The 21,441-nt window shown below is 34.5% G+C and overlaps 1 protein-coding gene across 7 annotated transcripts in view; it reads right to left on the bottom strand.

The window, feature by feature from the left end:
- Window positions 1–4,954: 4,954 nt before the first annotated feature.
- The window catches only part of LOC136029031 (uncharacterized), a 118,790-nt gene continuing 102,303 nt past the window's right edge, over window positions 4,955–21,441 (bottom strand). For 6 of the 7 annotated variants that reach the window (XR_010617948.1, XR_010617951.1, XR_010617954.1 and 3 more), the window contains 3 exons: window positions 17,827–17,922; window positions 11,203–11,382; window positions 4,955–5,163 (listed from right to left, as the gene is read on the bottom strand). The gene's annotated coding sequence lies outside the window, so the exon portion shown is untranslated. The remainder of the gene's footprint in view (window positions 5,164–11,202; window positions 11,383–17,826; window positions 17,923–21,441) is intronic. The other variant, XR_010617949.1, reaches the window with a different exon arrangement.

Genomic DNA, 21,441 nt, shown 5'->3' with positions numbered 1-21,441 from the left:
AAATGGGCAATTTTTTTTTAGCTGCAAACTTTCAGGTTTGTTTACTGGTTCTAGCCGACTCGAGGATCCGGGAGTGTGTTGGATGGTTTGGAAACTTACCAACAAAATTTGTGGCTGTGATTTTTTTTTAAAGCCATATTCTAGTCTGAGACTCGAAAAAAAAACAAGGATTTTTGACCTATAAAGCCTATAAAGGGGAGTTGCCATCCCCCGTCTCCCAGAATAAAGTACAAAATAGGTACCTCAAAATTTCGATCAGATACCTAGGGGTAATGAAAGGATCAGACGTCAAAAATATTTTTATGACAAGGGATGATTGGTCTCCAATCACTTTTGACTAAAAGAATTACTAGAATGGGCATCCTCCACACAACCATAAGGCAGGGATGAGGAAGGTCTTCCTCTTACATGGAATAAATTCTGCTCATTTGAGGGCTTAATGTTACTCTTTATGGGGCGAAGGTAGATGCCTACACCCCTTTAGAGCATACCGTACAATTAAGTAAAGTAGTTCATGAACTAGAGACATTGAAAGTTAAGGAAAGAACAAGGTAATTAAATAATTACTAAGGAAATTATGCAAGAAATTCTCTATACATCCCTGGCTACGACTATTCAGTTTGAAAAGGAAGTCCCAAATGTATGACTTGGGGATTTTTAGGCCAGTTAAAGTTGGGAAGTTCGTAAACATTTAGACACAAGTTGGCCTTACAATTTGAGTTTTTTCCACCAGAGCAGGGCTTAATGGATGGTTTGAAAAAATCAATGCCAAGCGAAGGGATAAGTTACTCTCGATAACCATGTAAATAAATTGTAGAAAAAAAGAAAACGATGTGTTTACCAGCTTCCAAAAAAAAATACCTGAAGTCTTGAAATAATATTTGGTTTTATGCAAACATAGACGATCGTAACCAAATCTCGACTATTGCTTTTCATATGACCTTGTAACCGCAAGCTAGTAAACCGGTGAAAAGTTTAAACCAGTAAAGAGTTATTTTTTTGTCATTTGCATATTCAATGTACACGTATTTCAGACTAAAGAGACAAAGTGGAAAAAAGTATAAACTTAAAATGATATGCATTTAGTTAATTAAATGAAAAAAGGCTTTTTTAACTGAAAGTAAGGAGCGACATTAAAACTTAAAACGAACAGAAATTATTCTGTAAATGAAAATGGCTGTCTACACCTCAACGCCCCGCTCTTTACGCTAAAGTTTGACTCTTTCCCATAACTCTACTTTATGAAACAATAAAACAAATTTTATCGTAAAGAGCGGGGCGTTGAGGAGGGGACAGCCCCTTTCATATACGGAAGAATTTCTGTTCGTTTTATATTTTAATGTCGCACCTTACTTTCAGTTAAAAAAAACTGTTTTTTATTTAATTTCTGAACGCTCTGTTAATTAATGCAGGTTTTGAATTTGGCTCACCGAACATGAATCATTAAAACAAATTTGCATATTAATTTTACTTTTTTAAAACTAATAATAATCTAAATTTTATTTTTGTAAAAGTTGTTTAAGAATGACTCCTGAATCACAAAGGCTGTATAATTCGAATAAAAGCCTCGTTTAAAAGTTAAAAAGAAACTTTAGCGTAAGAGCAAGCAATTGAGGAGAGGCAACCATATCATATACGTAATATTTTCTGTTCGTTTTGAGCTTTAATGTTGCTTCTTACTTCTATCTAAAAAAAAACTTGTTTTTTATTTAATTGCTTACCGTTTTTTAAATAATGTCGGGAAAACCAGCTCCCACTCCTTGGAAAATTTCCTTCCTCCACGAGAAACTTCTCTATGAAAGATTTTCCTACGTAACATAAATTAGCGATATTTGTGGAACTACTTTTGTAAGGTATAGTAACAAAACGGCCAAAATGGTTGAAACTATTTTTATGAAAATGAAAGTTACAAGTTGAGCAATTGTCGAATGACTGAAATGAATGATGGAAAAGATCTTTAAAAGATATACGTAATAATTTATGTTAGTTTTAAGTTTTAATGTTATTCCTTACTTTCAGTTGAAAAAAAAACATGTCTTTTTTTATTACATTGAATAACAACTACAAGCCGAAGATATACAATATCTTTGGTTAATTATCACATAAAAATCATAGTTATGAAGCTGCTTAGGGTAAAATTAAATGCTAAGATTGGCTGGAAAATAACACGAACAAATTATTGCTTATATATGCCGTTATTTAACAAAATTCCAACTTTAGCGTAAAGAGCAAGGTATTGATGAGGCGGGAGAACTTCCACATATACGTAATATGATGGGGGTTCGCCCCCTCGTCAATACCTCACTCGTTACGCTAAAGTTCGAATTTTGTTCGAACTCTTTAAGAATTACCCCAGAATTACAAAAGCCGTTTTACTTGAATAAATAGCTCTTTTGAAATCACATGAGCTACTATTGGGCCGGGTAGCTCCTGTCTTACAGTTCGTTACCATGAACTGTTTGATTTTACGAATAAACCACTAAGTGACTTGATAGATTTTGATGGCACAGCAATGTGTGGGAGACTAAATATTGTCATCCATCTTTAGTGATTTACACATCTCCAAAAATGAGGAACATTTGTCAGTCTCGATATAGTTAAATTCAATGACCACAACCTTCAAAGTATTAAAAGAGGAACGAATGGACAATGTAATTGTCCAACAGCTAGGGCGCGATTTAATTCCGTTTTTAATAGTACTTATTACTTCAATACCGTGTTTCATTTAGTGATGCTATACTTCTTCCATAGCTTGCACATGACATCTGAACTTGAGTTAAATCTGTACTGCATAATTTTTAAGATAGCAATGAATCAAGCTACCACCGTCCTCGTTGTAGGTACCAATACTCTAATCTTAGCTGACGGACTTAGCTTGCTATCCTTCCAAACTTTTTTCAACAGTGAAAGAGCACATTAGGCCTTGGTTATTCCACTCTTAACGAAGCCATCCACATTATTCATTTTCTCGTTATCCAACATCACCTTTTCACTTAGCCACTTTGAACTCTTAATATTAATTTTCAAACTTATTTTTGCATCTTGACCTCTCAAAACCTCCAAAGTTTATTTTGCTCGCATTTTCATCTAGGACGCTCAAATCATCAGCATAATCTAAGTAAGAGTTTTACTGCCTCAATTAATTCCGTGTTATTCCATTGCCTTTGCTGTGCTCCTTGGACAAAGTCTACGAAGGTAGAACGCAACCCTGCTTAACTCCTGATTAAGTACGGAACCAGCTACTAACCTCATTTCCAATCTTAACTGCAGCAATTTTATTCTCGTAAATAACACCAATCACAAGAATAGGACCTTGACTAAAGCTCTTCCATCATCTGAATTAAACGCCTTCTCTAAATCTATAAAACTGATGACGGAGACACTACTTAATTTGAGAATGAAAATTCAGACCACGCATTCTCTCCTCTTCATAAAATCACAATGTTTTTAACTTCAAACGTAATCTGCATTATTACTTACCTAAGTCTAAAAAGTATCATCATACTAAGTAATTTTCTTTCTACAGAAACCAAGCTAACCTCTATTACTCCACTCACTGTTGTCACCTTTATTTAATTAATTTTTCCTAAGATCGCCGGGTATTTCCCCTCATTTCCAAAATCATATTCACAATCTTCAGCGATTTGTCTCTAACTTCACAACCATCACATTTGAAAAACTCATTTACCAAACTATATTTTTCTTCTTTAATCCTTTTAGTACGGTCACTAATTCTTTCTTAAAGAATAAATCTTCCTTTACCTCTGAACTATCAAAAACTTTTTTATTCTTTACTTTATCTTTTTCGTAACTCAATCACGGTTTAGCGCATTCTCAAAATGTTCCGCCCATCTTTCTTATACTCTTTGGCTTATCAATAATTGTGGCCTGCGGCACATTTACGTATTGGGGCTTATTTTTTCAATACATTAGTGAATTCTTATTCACCATATTCTAGTTCAGCTTTGTGATGTCAATTTCGCCCACATCATTATACCCAAACGCTATGTAAATTGTTGTTCCATTAATTCGTTCGCCAAGACAATTTTAGCGCAAAAATTCAATGAAAAACTTACTTTTCCTCTCACAAACGGTCGTAAAAGTGCATGATAAATCCGAAACTCCACAATTGTTGACAATGTTAAAAAATGGGTTTATGAGCTACTTGAAACTAATCTCCAAGTAACGCTAATAACTTCTATGCATACTTGAAACACATGAAGTACCATGGACAATGTAATTGGAAGGTGACTGTCTCAACTGGTTAGATGGAAAGTTACGCAACCATATATTCCGTAACAAATAGAAATTCAGTAATTTAAATATTTAATATGCCCCTCTGTAAACTAAAAAAAAAATTCATTTTTTTTTGGTAGTCGCTAGCGCAAAAAAAGGCACCAATAACTTAGGAACGCACAACTTTCCATGAAAAAATTATTTGCTTATGGGAATCAACGGATTGCTAGTGCTTTAGTCTTTACGGACGAAAAGAATTGTCAAATTTAGTTTAATTTTTTCACTTTTGACGGTTGAACTTGACAACAATGACGAAAATGTGGTTATGTCCTAACTAGATTGAAGAAAAAAAAACAGAAGAAAAATAATAGAAAATAGCGGTTTTCAGATATGAATGGATCGAAGAAGGACCCGGGAGGTTGCAATAAGTGTTTTTCTTTTATGTCCTTGGGTACTTCAAAGAATAAAAAACAATAAGGTATAGAGTAGACGACAAGTATGAGTATTTCTGTATTTTGACAATACCTGACAATCAAAGTAATATATAATAACTTCAAATTCAGTAGCAGTGAGATAATTGAACAGTCTCGAGAAGTATATATCTTCTTTAAATATCGGCAGTAAACAAAATCTAACAATACCAACTTTCTTGCTTCTTTTTTGCATGTAAGAAAGTCGTGCAAAAATGCAGTCCATCCTATTGTAAAGCTCCAAGGTATTTCAAGTTTTAAAAAAATCTTTATTTTGTGAAATTGCACACAAAAAAAGAACTTTTTACACCTTTAAATCACCAGTAATTCAAATGACTGTTTTTTTTCTTGGTCAAGGAGAACATCATTCTCTGTATTCCTGCCTTTATGATCCGCTTCTAAGGAAAAATGTCAGTCAAAAATTGTCTGGTTTTACGTAGTATTTGTCCACAGAATCCTTAAATAAGAAAAAATATCCTTTGAGAAGCTTCAATTTAAAACAGAGACGCAATCAGGTCGCTCTATTACTCCTTGGAATAGCTCTCTTTTGTCACTTATAAAATATTTGTCGACTTTTGAAGATGCCCTATAAACGCAGCCAACGTTTACTGATCGTTTATGCTACGAATATAATGGAGCCCCACTCAAATAAATATGCTCTAAGTTGCGATCTGCTATTTGCTTTTAACCAGTAAAAATTATAAATTCTAATTCACAACTAGACAGATTTAACATAGGAGTGTTATATATAGGATTGTAATGTTATGTTATAGGATTCAATTGACTCATAACTGGAATAATTAGCAGATTTCCTTCAAAATTAACATTAGCCTTAGTAAAGCAGAGACAAGACCATTCCCAAAAATCAGTTGTTTAAGGTGAGAAAATATTTAGACATGATAGATATCATAAATTGCTTTTTCAACACCCTTCTATTGGAAGGATGTGTGTCTGCTTTCCTTATTATATTTTTCTTTTTCATTATTGATTTTTGCACCGCATTTTCTTGGCGTTTTGTGTTGCTTGATTTTGGTCAATTTGAAGTATTTACAAAGGAAACTCATAAGGAATACTAGGCAACGAAGGGATATTTGACCACGCATCACACTTTGCACTTGTCTCTGGGAAGTAAGATGTTCAACTCAAGGAATATTTTCGTTGGGTAAGTTTTCAAATTATGGGTTTTTTTGCCAATGACTGATTACATTCAAAAACAGAAAAAGTCAATAGCCTCGTGAAAAAAGGCTAAATACTTCTGTTCGTGTTGGCCTTAAAATTCAAAAAGTTAAAACTATTCATTTAAGATCGTACATTTGTAATTATTATAATTTTTTTGCATTTTTTTTTTTTTTTTTTTTTTTTTACGGCAGCGGTTACAACTCAAAGACATTATCAAATTTAGCATGCTGTATTTCACTATTAACTGTTACCAAATTTTAGGCTTAAAAATATAAATTTACTTGCAATTCCGTCTCAGGATTTAAATTTCAGTTTTACCACGGATATAGCTATGATGACCACAAGAAAAAATATCACTGTCCAGTGGCTTCAATTTGGGACTGACCACATACTCGACGTAGATAACTTTTACTGCTGATGATGAACACTGTATATGTGTTCGAAATATCCAGTTAAATAATTTTATATTTCACCGTCAATAAAAAGGTATTATCCCTATTTTGAACTGTTTAACTTTCGACTGACCACATGCTGCCCAGATTTTTGCCCTCCACCCAAGTGTTTTTATAGACCTTTTTTTATCGTCCTAGCTAAGTGGTTAGTGGTCCGGACTTAAACTCTAAGTTTAGGGGGTTCGAGTCCTGGTGTCACTGGTTATTTGGTTTTGAACGAGGTCAATGGTATGTCCCTGTAAGCTTAGCTAGAGTCGACCCAGCTCTGAATGGAAGCCTGGAGAAATCGGGGGGAACACACAAGAAGTGTCGGACGATTTTTCTCCCAACCATACATTGCACTATTAGCCGAAGGCATCGAACCAGGAGATCAGTACCTGCGCAAGTAGACCATTGGTCAGCATGCGAAAAAGTTAAGTTTTTTTTACAGGTAATTTCATTGAAGTAATTTTTAATTTTCTTTCAAAAAAACTTAGTTTGGCCACCCCCCTCCAAATAAAAGATCGTTAACTAACACCACTGTTAGTGATAGCCCTATTAAGGACTTTGTTTTCTGGAGAAAACAAACAGACAACATTTTCACGTCAGTAAAATGGAAAAAAAAAGATAGAAAGAGGAAAAGCATGATTCCGAAGCTCTGATAGCAGTTTCTTTTTAAATACCAGAAAGGTCGGCTTATGTAATAATTGCTTACTCTTCTATATCTGATTTGTCAACATAAAAATAATCACACATTCCTCATTGATAGTTAATCAGGGACGAGCAAGGGGAAATGGAACCCCAAAACAATGAGTAATTTTTACTATAGTACGAATAGTTAGCCGGTTTTGTACCCCACCTCCCCTCTAAGTGTTGTGCCCCTTCTAATATAGAATCCTACCTACGTTTCTAATTTGAGTTGAAATTTTCTTTCTAATAAATTAAAATAAAAAAAATCGGCAAGATTATTATCGCAAAATCAAAGACAGAAATTACTTTAATTTCATTCATGTATAGTGGGAAGCAAGATGTTCTAACTTAACAAAGAAAAACAAAAATACCTTATGGAAAATAATGAAAAAGATAAATCTTCTCGATAACGGACCATTTCCTAATTATTCAACTGATCATTCCATCATAAAATGGCTAATTAAGTAGTCGGCCAGCTACTGCTATCTACAAATCGTTGCAAACAGATTTTATGGTCATACTTTGGAGGAGCAAGCTCTAACTTTTCTTGAATAGAGAAAATATATTCCGTTTTAATAGTTGAAGCAACTATCTTAGGAGATTCAAGTGGATTGTTCTTTACTAGGTTCCAACTGTTCCTATAACCATGAAAGCTCCATTATACAGTGCAATCATGGTGATTAAATAAAGAGCAAACTGCAGCATACTGTAACCAAAACTATAAAAGTTTGAAAAAAAACTTTTTAGTAAGAAAAAATTTTCATTATTAGCTAATATAAGGAATGGTGATTATATTTCAATTAAAATTAATAGTAAAATTGTTGCAGCAAAAAAATTTTTTTTAGGAATATCCAAAAGTGCCCGAGATTCTGAAAAATGAGAAAACGGCATCTGCAATCATGCAATCATGGTGAGTAAATAAAGAGGAAACTGCAGCATACTGTAACCAAAACTATAAAAGCTTTGAAAAAAAACTTTTTAGTAAGAAAAAATTTTCATTATTAGCTAATATGAGGAATGGTGACTATATTTCAATTAACATTAATAGTAAAATTTTGCAGCAAATTTTTTTTTTAGGAATATCCAAGTGCCCGAGATTATCAAAAATGAGAAAACGCCATCTGAAAATCTTGACAACTCTATTCTTTTCAATCTTAATAGGTTGTCATATTCAAAAAAAATAATAATAATAATAATAACATGCCAAATCCGTCGCGGAAAAGGATAATCTTTAAATTATTAGATAAGATTTTAAATTTATACAGAAGGACTTAATACGACGTATTCAGCATTTGTAAGAAGAATCTTTGTATGGACCCTACACTTTGAGAATTAAAAAAACTAGTTTTTTTTAACTGAAAGTAAGGAGTGACATTAAAACTTGAAACCAATAGAAATTGTTCCGTATATGAAAGGGACTTTCCCCTCCTCAACATCTCGCTCTTTACGCTGAAGTTTTTATTGTTTATAAAGTAGTTATGAGAAAGAGTTATGAAAAACTTTAGCGTAAAGAGCGGGGCGCTGAGGGGATAGCCCCTTTCATATACAGAATAATTTTTGTTCATTTTAAGTTTTAATGTCGCTCCTTACTTTCAGTTAACAAAAAACTTTGGATTAATGCAGGTTTTGATTTTGGATTACTGTACATGAATAATTAAAAAGAAATTTGCATATTAATTTTACTATTTTTTGCTAAATGGCTTTCTCAAAATTTTTATCGCACGATTTTGAGAACAACGGGCTGAGGGCCTAGTTCCCCTCTAATTTTTGTTGGTTACTTAAAAAGAACACTAGAACTTATAATTTTATATACGAACATTTTTATTAGTAATAAATATCCGTAACTTACGAATTAACTTACGTAATGAACTTCTATATTTGTATATTTTTTTACGTATGTGAGAGGGTTCAATCCCTCGTCAATACCTCGCTCTTTACGCTAAAGTTCAAATTTTGTTCCCATTCTTTAAAAATGACCCCCTCTCACAAAGGTCAATTGATTAGAACAAATATCTCTTTTAATATTACTGAAAATAATTTAGCGTAAAGAGCGAGGTATTGAGGAGGGGACGAATCCCCCAATATACGTAGTAATTTCTGTTCGTTGTAAGTTTTAATGTTGCTCCTTTCTTTCAGTCGGAAAAAAACTTGTTTATTCTTTAATTTCTCATTGTTTTTTTTAAATAATGCTGGAAAATCCAGCACCCCCTTCAAGGAAATTCTCTTCACCCATGGAAAGATACTCCTACGTAACCCTCTCCATCAGAGAAAATCCTCCCTGAAAAGGTATGTATACTACCCACTAACCAATACTATATGTAAACAATGGGCAAAGTTCATAACTTGCAACCCTTCCCCTGTGTACTGTGGGGGATTAAGTAGTCCTCAAAGACATAGTTTTGAGATTTTTCGAATATGCTGAACAAAATTACTATCTCAAAATTTTTTCGGGAAAAAATGAGCGTGGGAGAGGGCCTAGTTGCTTTCCAATTTTTTCGGTCACTTAAAAAGGGCACTAGAACTTGCAATTCCCATTCGAATGACCCCTCTCACGACATTCTAGGACCACTGGGTCGATACGATCACCCCCGGGAAAAAGAAAAAAAAAACAAACAACGCAGCCGTGATCTTTCTTCTGGCAAAAAATACAAAATTCCGCATTTTGCATATAGGAGCTTGAAACCTGTATAGTAGGATTCTTTAATACTTTGAATCTGATGATGTGTATCATTAGGATTCTATGACTTTTAGGGAGTGTCCCCCCCCCCTCTTTTTTCGAAAATGAGGCAAATTTTCTCAGGCTCGTAACTTATGATGGGTAAGACTAAACTTGATGAAATTTTAAAATCGGCATAAAAATCCAATTCTTTTGATGTATCTATTGGTATCGAAATCCATTTTTTAGTCTTGGCTACGATTGAGCCGGGCCGCTCCTTACTTACAGTTCGTTACCATGAACTGTTTGAAAAACTTTACTTCAAGTTTCACACGAGAAATAAACTGACTAGACAAACTATGAGTGTCAAAACTTATAAAGTGATGAACGATAAGAATTAGAAACGTTTTCCAGGCAGCGCAAGTTAATAACAGGCCTCTTTTGACTAATGAAACTGCCAAATCTTACTTTTCTATAACAAAAAGATGAATCTTAAGCTAATCATAAAACTAAGCACTCAATTTTCAGTCAGTCTTTTGCTTTTTTTTAACTTTTTTTAGAAGTAAGTTACTTCTCTTAAAAGAATTAAGGACTTAATCATTATATTAGGCCTACTGTCTCTTCTTACTGCTGAATCGAATAATAACATCATTTCTACCTGATGTGATTTTGTAGATTAAAATATGGGTGTAATTCTTGAAGGAAAAAACTAGAAAACACAAGCTTCTAATATTTTGTGCCTAACCGCGGAATAATAGTGCCTTCTTTAGTCTCTTTCAGAGCACTTCAGTAATGGATCAAACCACATTCTCCGTACAGTTTATTGTTTGATAAGTCGAATGAGTACCTTAACATACAAATCCTTACGTTTGTTTTGCATACATAGACATCCATTTTTTTTTATATTTTAGTCTGAACGTTTTATTTAATCTTATGATCAAGCTTAGAAATCCCGATATTTTCCAAAGACAAAGGGTTAGCTAGAATCAACAATGCCAATTATTATTTCTAACCATATTTCATCGGTCTATTTAAACTGTGGTGAGTGACAACCAAGCGAAATTTTGTTGCCAAAAATTTCCTTTCAGATTAACTGATTCACAGAATTCCTGAAATGGATTTTATGATTCGTAAACAAAAACTTCAGCAAAGGGTGCTAAGTCACTGACAGATTTTTGCGATTATAGAAGAAAAAAAACATAAAAATGCGAGATTTTGTTTTACCCAAAAAAAAAAAACAAGATTTCGGTTACTTTATATTTTAATCTTGATCATTGCTACTAGGACAATTATCATAAATTACTAGCTGTGTGTAAACAAGCTTCACATGAACTATCGAAATCAAATAAAACTATAACAACAAAAGTTAGTAGTTCTTTCAAATAAAGAAGTCACGGCGTTCTTTACTAAGGGCCCCAAAACGCAGATGTTTGATCTTTGTTACAGCCTCCAGCAGGGAGTCTTTATTGTCTTTATTTAGCGTAATTTATAGTACTAAACCAGGAAACATTTATATCAACAATAGCTTTGCAGGACGCACCTCGTTAAGCAAGTTATCTTGCATAGTCGTAGGTCTTTGAGAACCTGTCTAGCGGCATATTTCTTGACCCGACAACTGTCATTCCCTCAGCTCTGGCAGGAATCAATAGTAGAATTATAATAAGAGATGGCATTCGAAATTGAAAAAGGCACCAAAACTCATCTCGGGTCATACCTAAAACTTCAATCATAAGATGGGCAAATGAGATGTTTAGTAGGTAATATAATAAGTAAGAAATATAAAGGCTAAGATATACAATATGAAATTGGCAATGACTTTATGAAACATTCATGGAATAAAGAATAATTTACTTTAAATTTAATTTAACTGTTATGTGAGGTAGCAGATTTTATAATAGTGCCCCAAGAATATTCCTTCTGATTTTTTTAAATTGGAAATTCGAGGCTCTCTTTGACAACCACAGGTTTGCCAAAACTGATTACTTTTTCATTACTTAAATACAACACACACGAGCTAAAGCGAAGTCGAGGGAAAGATGAAAGCCTCCCACATAACACTGTATAGCTCTTTTTTATCTTTTACCTACAGTGAAAACTTCACCTCTGTTCTTTCTAAATCTGCAACTCAAAATCTAACCTTAAAAAAAAACGAACTGGACTCATTCTGATGTCAAACGCTAACCTTAAAAAACGAACTGGACTCATTCTGATGTCGACAGTATACATAATTTTATTGTATTAGCTTTTAGTATATAAATTGACAAATAACTGTTATTAAGTAGCTTTTCACGATTTTGCACAAAATAAAAATAATACACAATTAAGCCCTCCCCCTCCTCTTCCGTTGTTGTTAACTATTTTTGCTGGAAAAATAGATATTAGCAAGAAATTTGGTTGGTCGGGAGTCAAGAAAGTACAAGTTTGAAATTCATACATGAAATTATAATTCATCAAAACATATGTTAACAGGAAAATGAAGGTTCAATTACACATGCTTAACTTTTACCGTGGTTACTTTTTGCTTAAAAGCAAAAACCTAATTGCAAAACCCAAAGTCCGTCCGTGATCATTTCTCAAACGGAGGAATTTGCAATTTTCTTTTAGGAGTTCAATTTCTTTTTTCTTAATTGATGCTCAAAACCAAGTAGTAATTCTTACAACAACGTTTCGTCTTTTTAATGTTGCCACAAAGAATTACTGGAAACAGGGCAAAAGCTTCTATACAAAAGCCCGCTTCGCTTGCACAACTGCTTACCAGAATCCCATAACAGATCACAGAAAAATGCCTTTGAATCAGTTAATCTTTTTCAAATAGAATATTAAGTATATCTTTCCGGGAAATGCAACACGTCTAATATAGAATTTCGTCAGTATGGTACGGAATTTAAGCACATGACATACTACAAAAAAATGGAAAAGGAAATTATGGTTAGACCATTCTTGTAATTCAATTAAAAGTCTTATTTTGGTGTTCTCATTTTGCATTGAAGCAACCCCAATAAAGAGCTGGATGGGTCATTGCCAACAAACACAGTAAACAAGGAACCTAATAGATGAGTAGCCATTAATACAACTTAAAAAGATGATGAGAAAGGTGATACCCGTGAGGAAGCTAATTCAGCCTCAAACAACGTTTCTGCAAAAGTATATCAGCTAGAAATGCTTCTAATCGAAAAAATCCAACCCATACCACAACAGATTGCAACTACAAACTTGGTAGCTTTTAGACTGAATCTCATATTTAACGCTAAAATTTTCTGCAGTTCCAATAAGATAAAAAAAAGAGTCTCTAGTTCGATTATAGCAGAGCTTTCACAATTATTCAGGGATGTACCAATGGAAATGAGATGTTCGGGCTACCGGTCCCGATAATGTCTACATGTCTGAAATTTTCTCCTGAATATCTTATATCCTTTAAACGCTGTTTCTACTCTAGGATAAAATTCCACATGCGTACCTGGTTATAGTTAGGAATTTCAAGTAAATAAGAGCGATTCAAAATTGTGATCATCAGGAAAATGTGATTCATCAGGAAATATTAATCCAGCAAAAAAAAATATATTAAGGAAATACTGAACAAACATGTTACCCTAACTTCGTTCGTGGATTGAGGAAAGTGAGCTATCTTAATTAAGCAAAGCGAAAAAAAGTAACCTAAGAAAAATTGTTCAACAATCCTGCATAAAAAAAAGAAAAAAATTGCTTATCCAGTTCACATTAACAATATACTGAACACTGAACCTCTAATTTGCAACAGAACATTCTTGAGTAATACTATTTTTTTTTTTTTTGCAAAATACAAGTATTGCCAAGTAATAGCGGTCCTTTCCATTTCATTCAACTGACCTGCTGCATAATACAGCGGCTCATTAAGTAGTAATGGTGTTTGGACTGGTTTGGACGAGAGTGGGTCAGGAGAAACGTTTTTCTTCCTACAGCGCCATCTAAGATTCAATAGAAACATGCATAATACGGGCCATGAAATCTTTTGCGTTTACTTTCTAGTTTGTTTACTTCATCAGTTTGTTTACTTCATCATTTGTCTTCTTTATTTCGAAAATTAATCAACTTTTTGTGACTTATCACACAAGATTCACTGACACTTAAATTGGTCTTCGTTTGTTTTATGATTTGGTGTCAACAAAGGTTCTTAGCGCACAGATCGTCCCCTGAGAGCGATTTTGCCGTATCTGCAACTTTTTCGGGAAGTGGAGTTAAGACTGCCATCTATTGTAAAAATTTTTGCTCTATCCGACTCTGTCGACCATTTTATTGTATCTCAACTAGAACTGTCTCAATTTTAAATTTCTCGTTTATCGTATCTCACATTTCGCCGTTTTGTTAAAAGCAGTTTTGTCGCATCTCATATGGGAAAATTATATGGGCATTTTTGTCGTAACTCCGTCGACGTACACTTTTGAAGAAGAAAAAATTTGGTAAAAGTTTCGCAATGAGTCACAAACGGACATTATTAACATCTGCACAAGCTGCGCAGTATTTACAGGAATCCAGTTCCTCATTTTTGTGGAACTGACTAATATTTTGTTCCAAGAATATAATATATTTTATATTATATCATATATTGCACACATATAGAGGATAATTTAATATTGTAAAATACCAGATTTGTTATTATTTTTGTTGTGTATCAGCGGTCAGAATATATCTTGGTTATGATCGTGTTTTGGTAATGCCTCCTTGTAACACAGCAGCCTGTCGGTAAATTTTTTGCAGTTCGTATTATTAACTTACAAATAAAGGGAACATACCACTCGATGTCTTTTTTATGGTCTTAACGAATTTAATAATAGCTTCTATGGCAAATTCAAATTCAAGCACTTTTTGACCTTACCTAATTAACCCAACATAACCTAACTATAAATAATTTTGGCGCTAAGAAAACGTGGTATTATTTTGTCAAAAACAACCGAAAACGGATACTTTAATTGAACAATTGGCGTCAAGGAAGAAGAAAATGGCATAAACAGCAAAATTAAATTTATTTCAGCTTAATCATTGAAAATTGGTGCTTGTAGATTGTATAACATTAAAAAAATGGATTCATAATGAAACAGTAAGTTTCTCAAACAGTCTGAAACTGTAAGAAAATCAATGAGGTATACTGTTGCATTTGGTCCGAGTTTGAGGCTGGACGTAGAGCGAACGAAATAGCTAGTGACCTATTGTGAACTATTGACCATACTAGAAAAACTTCTTGATGCTTTCCCTGATATATGTCAGTTAATTGCTTGGTCGGACTCCTGCATGTCCCAGAACTGAAACTCAATTATAAACTTCGCCATCCAAGATGTTCTAAGAACATTTCCACGCTTAGAAAAAGTGGTTATGAAGTATTGTGAACCAGGTCATTCGACTATACAGGAGGTTGATGCTATACATGGCACTATTGAGTGGGGGTTAAAGCACCTTGATTTGTTTTCTCCGATAGATCTGGAGAGGAAGTTACTGGAAGTAAGAAAGACACGTCCTTTGAATGTCCTACAAGTGATCCAGTCAAAGTTCTTTGACTTTAAAAAGCCAACAAAGCTATACAAGTGTTCGTTGGTACCGTATTCAAAGGTAAAACAACTTGAGTTCCGTCAGGATAACGCTAAGAGAGTTTGGTTCAAAACTTCCTTCTCTGGAGACTTGCAAATGGCTACTATATCAACACTTCGGCTGTCTGTGCTGTTGAACGTCTTGTTTTGCCCAAACTTTGTGGCAAAAACATTGATCTACCCGATGCGAAAATCAAAGATGTCAAGTATCACCTGAAGTTCATCCCCAACAAAGACCAGAAGTATTTTGAAACCCAGATTGAACAGTACTACAAGGCCAAGGCCTGAAAGTTAGGAAGCCTCTTCATATGCGCGATACCATGTTCAGAGGAGGATTCAATTGAAACAAAACGGCGGCCAGCAAAGAAACTCAACAAAAAATGAATATTTCTTGAGGTTTTTTTTTTAATATTTATACTTTTTCAAATAGTATTGCTACATCAGAACTCGTTTGTCGTATTCAGGGTCTTTTTTTTCGTAAGAGTCTGGAGCAAATATCCCCTTGTTTTATTTTTCCAGAATTAAACTTTGCACCTAGAATTTCAAGCTATGGCCTCCTTGTTGACCTGGGATCTATGCATCCGACTGGGTGTCTCAACTATTCTTGTCCATGGAAGCTGCACAGCACTCTAAAAAATTTACCAAGCTGATCCTTTAACTCATCTGTTCTTTCTGATGACAATGACATCCATCTCGATGTCAGGGTGATTACACATAGCCGAAAGTCAAAAAGAAGTTTGGTATTTCGCTCAAGCTGATATTACTTCTGTTCTCGGAAGAAACAATTAGAATCGCGAAAGGAAGAATCCTAAGTTACATTTTGAGCGGTGTTCACAGACAATTCCCATGTTCTGGTCGGAATTTAGATCTTGTCAGCTCTGTTCATTCCGACCTATTTTTTTTTTACTGAGAAGTAGAAAAAATTTAAAATTTAACTTGGTTAGAGGCAGTTTTAAATTTATACTGGGCTATTGAACACGTTCAGTGATAAGAAGAAGACAAACTACGAATCAAAGAGAGTAACAGAAAACGATAACTAGACAAAGAAATCCAAACCAAGGCTTTGAATGTCAGAACTCTACATTTTCAAGGAGCAAAATTAAACTGATACAGAATATTCTTTTGTCTTTAGTTTAAGCATCACAAAAGACAGAAATTGGCTGAAAAACCCACGGGTACAAACTTCGAAGAGGTGGACAGTAAGGTATTCAGTAACTCAATTTTACTTAATTTCGCGAATTTTAATCTAAAAACCTCAATTTCAAGGTATAATAAACGTACAAGGTACTAAATCAACTTTAAGCCCTGTCGACCCCAAGACTATTCAAAGGTTTTGAAAATCTGACCCTTTTCGACAAATTGAACTACCAAAATTTGATTTGTTTTGAAAAAAATACGGATTTAGAGCTTATCATAAAACTAATTGACGCAGTTTTTCTCTTTTCTTTGTCTTCAGACGTCATTCTTCCCTCATCACAGAATCAAGGAGCTTAATGATAATATTAGTGCCTCTTTTTACATGTGAAAATTATTTTTTAGTTTGAGGCAAAATACAAAAATGTCGTAGTCGTGCAAAGACATGCAATAGGCAATCGTATCCAGCACGCTTTAATAATGTATCTTTTTGTGCTCCACATGCAAATAATTTAAAATAACCCTTAAAGCCTGGCAAAGTAGGAGTGGTTCAGTTACTGTTAGTCAACAGGCTTTGCTAATCTACATTTATTTAGAGAAAAACATGACCTTCTTATCTCTTAACCTATGTTAAAAGTATTTACTAGCTAAAATATCTGGTGTTATTTTTGCAGCTTGAATAACCTAAAGAGTCAAGGAGAAGGGAGATATTTCTCTATTACATAAAATTCTTTAATATATATTAATCTTTCTGAGATTAGGTTATTTTTAGGTTATTCTTTCTTGAATAGCCTAAAGAGTCAAGGAGAAGGGAGATATTTCTCTATTACATAAAATTCTTTAATATATGTTAATCTTTCTGAGATAAGGTTATTTTTAGGGTATTCTTTCTTGAATAAACTAAAGAGTCAAGGAGAAGGGAGATATTTCTCTATTACATAAAATTCTTTAATATATATTAATCTTTCTGAGATTCATCTTTCTCCTTGAAGAGTCAAGGAGAAGGGAGATATTTCTTTTTTACATTCTTCATTACTCTTTTTTAAATTCTTGAAATATTTATAAATCTTTCTGAGAGATGAAAATCCTCACAGTTTTTTCAATCGCAAAAATATGGACGGTAGAACCTACGAAAGTCATTCTCAGGTGCGATCACATAGTGCAAGGAACTTAGTTCGATCTTTTTTTAGCCTTATCAATGGCCTAGTCCCTTCATAACTTTACTTTAATCATGAGGCATTTCAATCAATTTTGTTGATTATGCACACCAATTTCTACAGCATGTTGATAGGCATTTTAAGGACACCAGCATCGACATTTACTTTCAAAGATAACATTTTCTTTAACCTGAGATTAACCTCGGATATATTTAATCTTCGGTAAGATATATCTAACGCATGATTAACCTTGGGTATACACTTGATGAATAAAGTAACAAGCTAGAATAAACAAGGTCAATTACTAAATCATACCTGAATACCATGTTTTATTCCTTTGGCTCTGTAAAACCGTGATTTGGCTTTTTTCCTTCCAATAGAATGATTGACACTTCCATGCATGTTTTTGTTCTGTACAAATATAAATTTCAACAGAAAGTGCAAGATAACTAACAATATTCGTGATAATAGAAAGAGAAGAAAAACAAGATAATATTGTTACCTCACAATCTGCAAACTTCATTTACTTTACATTTTAATCTTGTTCATTTGTAACATAGCCATTAAATACTGTAAAACCTACTTATTATATATTACTAGCTATGTGCGCTTAAGTGTAATTTAAAGGGTACAAATCAAATCAGGATACAGTAACAAAGTTGATAACTATTTTTAATAAATATGAAAAGTGCCAATTATTTGTTTTTATTAAAGTGTTCATGGTGACCTCAAATAAGACCGAATGTCTTTAATTCTCGTAATTTATGTTACTGAGCCAGGAAACATTTAAATAAACTAACTTGAAAGCTCATCAATAGATCTTCAGAACACACATGGGTAGCTAAGTCTGGGTAGGGTCTAGTTGATAACTATTTTCAATAAATATGATAAGTGTCAACTATTCGTTTTTATTTTAGTCTTCATGGTGACCTCAGATAAGACCATATGTCCTTAATTCTCATAATTTATGTTACTGAACCAGGAAACATTTAAATAACCTAACATGAAAACTTATCAATAGATCTTCAGAACACACCTGGGTAGAGAAGTCTTTTCCCATAACGAAGTCTTTAGGAAAAACTTTATTTTTCCTAATTTTCCTGCCTGCAGGTTCCTTGACCTGACAACAACCATCTCTTCATCTCAGCGTTGGTAATTAAATAGCCAGCAAAAAGTTTTTTTGATTAGCAAAAAATATAGAAACTTGATACACAATGATAAAATCTGCAGTTTACAGAGTAAAAAATAGTAAGTTTAAGTAGATTAAAGTAGATTGTATTACAGTAGCTCTTAATTTAAAACTAAGGCAAGCAACTGAAAAAATCAGACAAAAGATTTGATACTAATGTCCTTAGAATCCCTACACTGATCTGTGTTTTTAAATTAGTATCACTTTCTCACATAAATTTGCTCTACAAGATCCAAAGAAGATGTAACAACTTCACTGTTAACATAGTAAAGCAAATTTCATCTTCTTGAATGAAAGCTATAAGTAAATATCTCCTATGTTCTTTTTCAAGGTCATAAGACAGAAATTTTTGGGTATATTCCAGCGCTCAACATTATACGTGAGCAGCAAGTGATAGTTCAAGCATGTTATAATTCCGTCAATTTCTGAACTAACTTTGGTGGTGCAAGGAAATATTAAGTATTGACTAGAAAATCTGGGCTAGTCGTCAAACATATAGATGAAACCACAATACATTAAAATACCGTTATAGAATGAAGGTTTAGCCACACATTTTTTTTTTAAATAAATAGCTAATTGGATAGCACAAAGGCGGTCCCCAACATATTCTCAGATGGAAAAATCTCCAGTTCCCCTTTTTAAGAGTCGCTTTTTTCCTTGTTATCACTCAAAATTAAACAACCAGACTTGACCAAGAAGACCCCCTCTTTTTAATGTTGCCATCAACAATTGATAGAAGTGGACTATATCTGGATGTAGGAGAAACCCATATTTATTTTCCCAGATTGCTATTTGGACTTTTGGGCAATTCATTTTGTTTTCAATTCTCCAGGGAATTGTGCATCTTCCCGTTCTTCATTATTTACCTATACAGTGTTGCCACATTAAATTTGCGAAGTATTTATTTATTTTTTTTGATAAAGCCACAGATTACGTAAGCTGAATCGTTTATTTTCTGCATTTGGGGAAACCTGTGCAGAAGAGAGCGATAACAAACACGAAGAGCCGTATTGGTACCGGCGGGATATCCATCCTTAAACTGCTGGGGATAGGTGATTTGAGTATCCGCGCTTCCCACAGGTCCCCCAAGTTCTGAATCCGTGCCCACAAACTTGACACTCATCTGCGCATGCGCACTGGATCTTGCGCACCCACGTTTGCTTTTGATTTTGAATTAGGCGCGAGCCGCGATTTTGGACTTGAGAAAATCCCTATTGTTCACCGAACTCGAAAATCCTCCGGAAGATGGCAGAACAGTACCGTGTAGCGAAACGTAAAATGATCTCGCCGCGGAAAAGCGGAGAGGACATTTGTGCCTCCTGTAAGGTAGCACTTACGCCGGAATCCACCGCCTTGAACTGTGACAATTGTTCGAAGTGGTTGTGTACTCAGTGTATCGAGATGCCAATGACTAAATACAAGCTTATCAATAACCTTAGCGAGGGAAACGAGTTCCACTGGCTCTGTCCTCTATGTGAACTTGACCCACGCCAAAAGCGAGGCATAAGCAAGGAGGACGTTGCCAGCATTGTCAGTACCATAGTTGCAAACTCAACCAAGCAACTCAAGGAGGATATCAAAAGCGACATGGAAGACATGCTGTCTGGTCTTACAAAACGAGTTGGGGACATTGAAAGAGAAATGGATAAACTCTGCACAACGGATGACATGCGGACTGAAGTAAAAAAGCAGTTAGACGACGGCCTGCAAGCTATCTCAAAGACACTAGCCAGTGAAATAGATAAGAAGGTAGCCGAAGCGCTACAAACTGACAGAGAAAGACAAAGGCGCAAAAACAATCTTATCGCATTCGGGGTCCCAATCAACCCTTCTCTGTCAGTTGAAGCGCAAAACACAGCCGACAAAGCCTTCATCGAGGAATTCCTACAGAAAGAATACGGCATGCTTGTTACTGTCACAAATGTAAGGAGGCTGAATAAGCGACCTTCTTCAGCGTCTGCTCAAGATCCGCCCAAAACCACGGTACCAACTGTCTTCACGGTTAACAACCCTTCGTTGCCCAGGAAAATCGTGAACACGTCTTACGAAAGAAGAAATAACAAAGACGCTGTACAGTTCCGCCACGACAAAGTTAAAGCTGACAGGGACAGTAGAAAATTACTATTGGCAGAACTGCGTGATCGTGTCTCCAACGGTGAACTCGATCTGGTTATCAGGGGCAACAAAATCGTCCAAAAAAACCCGGAAGCAATGGTGGTGTGATTCCAATTTTCACCCCACCATTAGTGTATAGTGTAATTAGTTCTGCTTTTCCTGGTAAAAATAAAAATGTTGATGTAACCCTTAGTGACACTATTAGTGACAAATCGTCAGACTCGTTTGTAACTGCGGAGGCTTCCCAGGAAGAAGAAGAAGACTTGAGCTTTGTTTCTGTTGAGGAAGAAAGTGACTCTGGTGAAAATAACAACAGACAAACCATACTGGACAGAAGCCAACCAGAACCAGCAACCGTAAGTTCTGACTTTAGTGTATGTGTTACTAATGTTGACCAGTTGCCCAACAAAATTGATGAACTAAAAACCCTAATTGACTCAAAAAAGTTCGATGTGATCTTACTGACTGAAGTCTGCCCTAAAAACAGTAGTAACAAACTTCACGATTCCCATGTGAAAATCCCAGGTTACCAAGTTCTCTCAAATCTGTCGTCCCAGGGTTGCAAAAGAGGAACACTAGCCCTCGCTAAAGCAGGATACAATACAAAGATAATTGATGTTCCTCTC

Source organism: Artemia franciscana, chromosome 7 (assembly GCF_032884065.1).
Source record: "Artemia franciscana chromosome 7, ASM3288406v1, whole genome shotgun sequence".
Taxonomy (NCBI): domain Eukaryota; kingdom Metazoa; phylum Arthropoda; class Branchiopoda; order Anostraca; family Artemiidae; genus Artemia; species Artemia franciscana.
This window is presented reverse-complemented; position numbering and strand designations above follow the sequence as displayed.